The sequence below is a fragment of the Pinus tabuliformis genome, chromosome 6 (assembly GCF_031772625.1).
Source record: "Pinus tabuliformis cultivar Carrire ecotype Pingquan chromosome 6, CPIR1, whole genome shotgun sequence".
In the NCBI taxonomy this organism is placed as follows: Eukaryota; Viridiplantae; Streptophyta; class Pinopsida; order Pinales; family Pinaceae; genus Pinus; species Pinus tabuliformis.
In genome coordinates, this window is record NC_142292.1 from 303,020,767 (window position 1) to 303,023,714 (window position 2,948).

Consider the following 2,948-nt stretch of genomic DNA (forward strand, 5'->3'; position numbering starts at 1 on the left):
TTCTCTGTATAGCCTCTTTGGTTGCCCAAAGACAGAGATAGTGGCATATGACATGTCCAATTGTAGGGAACCTTGGAGCTTAGCTCCCCATGATCTTGATAACAGCATTCCATATTTGGGTGGGATATCAGCAACTACCACATCCATCAAGATTGTTTTATTTGGGTACTGGACAAGGGACACACATAGATCTTTTATCAGGCCTAAACACTTAACTTGGCTGGAGTCAAATGAAAATAGGTCCTTATATGGTCTTGTGATGTCTATATTCAATCTTTCCATTACTGACATAGGCATAAGGTTATGAGAGGCGCCTGAATCAAACATTGCATTGTGTAATATCTTATCATGAACATGCAAACTGACATAAAAAGGTAGAATTCCAGTAACTGCTGTCTTTCCATCAACCTCTAGACCGAAAAGTAGTTCTGGGGTGTCATCCAACACATTGACATCATCTTTATTATGAGTAAGTTGAAGGGATTTCTTGATTTGTTTTTTGTAAATGTTATGCTTGGCTAGCTCTGAAAGAGGAATGGCTATCTTCAATTTACCAATTTCAGCTTCTAAGTCAAAAGGTTTTTCTGATTGGATCTTGGTGTTCTGGGTAACAAACTTTTCTTTCTCAATTGAGTTCTTAGAGGTTTCTTCTTGACTCTCAATTTGGTCTTGAGGTTTGTCCTTTTTACTCATCTTTTGGAAAGTGCTGCTTGGATTGAGCTGTAAAGGAGGTGTAACCACTGGTTGTTGATTTGAGGGAAATGGTTCGGTTACCTCTTCAACTGTTATTTCATTTGTAATTGAATCAGTTTTGTTAACAGGCTCTGTGACAATAGCTTTCTTAGGCTGCAGGCTATCCTTTGTTTTCTCAGGCTGTGTCACATTTATAGTTCTGCTTCTTAATTTGTATTGTTTATGAACTTCATAAACAACTGTGTCATAGCCTTGTTTGAAATCAAATGATTCACCTGATTTGGTTTGGAACTGCTTGATGTCTTCATCTTCATGATCTTCTTGACTCAGAAAGACTTGCTGATCATTGTTGAGGCCCATCAAATTGATGTGGGTATCATCTATCTGCTCATTAGAAGTGGATGCTTCAGCATAGTTTTCTTGGAATGGAGGTCTAATTTCTGGTTCAGGGCTGGCCTTGCCAACATTAGGATTTTGATTTCTTCTAAAGTTGGGATTCCTGATAGGATTATTCTGTGGTGCTTCCCATAATGACTTCCTCTCAACTGATTCTACTCTGTCACCTAACCTATGTATACCAGTGATTATTGCATCCAATTTCTGATCCCAGCCTGAAGGCTCTTCTTTGAAGGTGGTCTTCCTTTTAGTTCTACTCCTATTTCTCCTAGCTATCAGGTTGGCTTCTACACTCACTGCTATGTCTTTCATTTCAGCTAAAGTTTGGGGAGCTCTTTCTCTCAATTGGTATGCCATATCTGAATCAAACCCATCAGGAAAGGTATATAGAGCTAGGTTAGGTGGGGGTCTGAGATTTTGGGGAATAGCATTGTAGACATTGTTGAACCGAGCACAATAATCCAAGACAGTTTCTTGGGGACCTCTTTTGATAGTATTGTATTCAGATAAAATATGAAGTGGATCCTTTTTCTTCTCCCATCTGTTGATAAAGGTTTGGTACAGGGCTTCAGGGTCAGCTATGGAGTTTGCTGGGAGTGACCTAAACCATGATCTTACATCTCCTGTTAGGCTTTGCACAAAAATTTTCATCCTAACCCCATCATCATCTATCTCATAATTTTCAAAGTAGTCCTGCATTTTCTTAGTATGTTGAAGGGCTGGATAAGAGCCAGTACCATCAAAATATGAAATCTTTCTTTGGTAATCTTGAGGCATAGGCCCTGGATTGGCAGGTAACTGCAGTGGAGCATATCTATTAGCCATGTTTGGTGGGACGATAGGGATAACAGGAACGAATGGGACAAGTGGAGGAAAGGGGATGAGAGGGGTATGTGTAGTTGATGGAGTGGTTGAAAGGATACCTTGTGAAGTGGATGAAGAACTAGGAGATTGTGGAACAATGGTATGAGGATGTAAAGAAACCTTAACAGGGGTTGGAATATTAGTTTGACATCCTGTTTCAGAACTTGAATCTAATAAAGTCCCTTCTGATTTGTGTCTCTTAAGGATTCTTGAAATCAGGTTTGGATTTTGGAACTCAGGTGATGGATCAGGGTCTGGGTTTGATCTTGTATAGCGAGTTTTCTTCTTAGGAGCCAGTTTTTGTGATTCTCTTTAGGAGAATTTTCTAAGAGATAGTGATATTTGACAAGGACTGATCAGGTATAGCACAACTGTATGGAACTTAAGATTGAATAAAGATTGACTGAGGCAGCTTTTACATACTCCTGCAAATGCAAAGCAGAGGCAGTTTCCAAGGCTGTCTGGCTGTCACTCAGGCTTTATCTGCAGTATTAAGAATCAGACAGGGGGTTATAAAGTTCATTCAGGTCCCCAGTGGAGTCGCCATTTATGTTAACACCCAGGTTGTTCCCTTTGACTCCTGAGGGAATACGGCCGGGGTAACCACTAACCAAGCTTTGGATTACAGGTTCTAGCCAACCTGTAATCAGAGAGGGCTCTCTCTTTTAGTTTTTAACTTTGTTCTTGAGGATCTTAGGCTAGTTATGAGGTGAGGGTTTTGTTTAAAATTTTGGTTGAATGATGTCTTCCAATAGCTAAGATGAGATCTTCAGAGGGTTTCAGTCCATTGGGCAATGGAGTCTGTGATTATGGGTTGTTTGAGACATTGAGTAAGATTGCTAGAACTGCAGGGCCATATAGATATATCATAAAACAAACTTAAAATTGTGAAGATGAAATATGTCTAGCCAGTGAGAGGCAATTAAGAATCTTCCACTAAGCTGGTGATGTGAGAAAGAGATATATCACTCAGGAGCAGGTTTGAATTCCTGAAT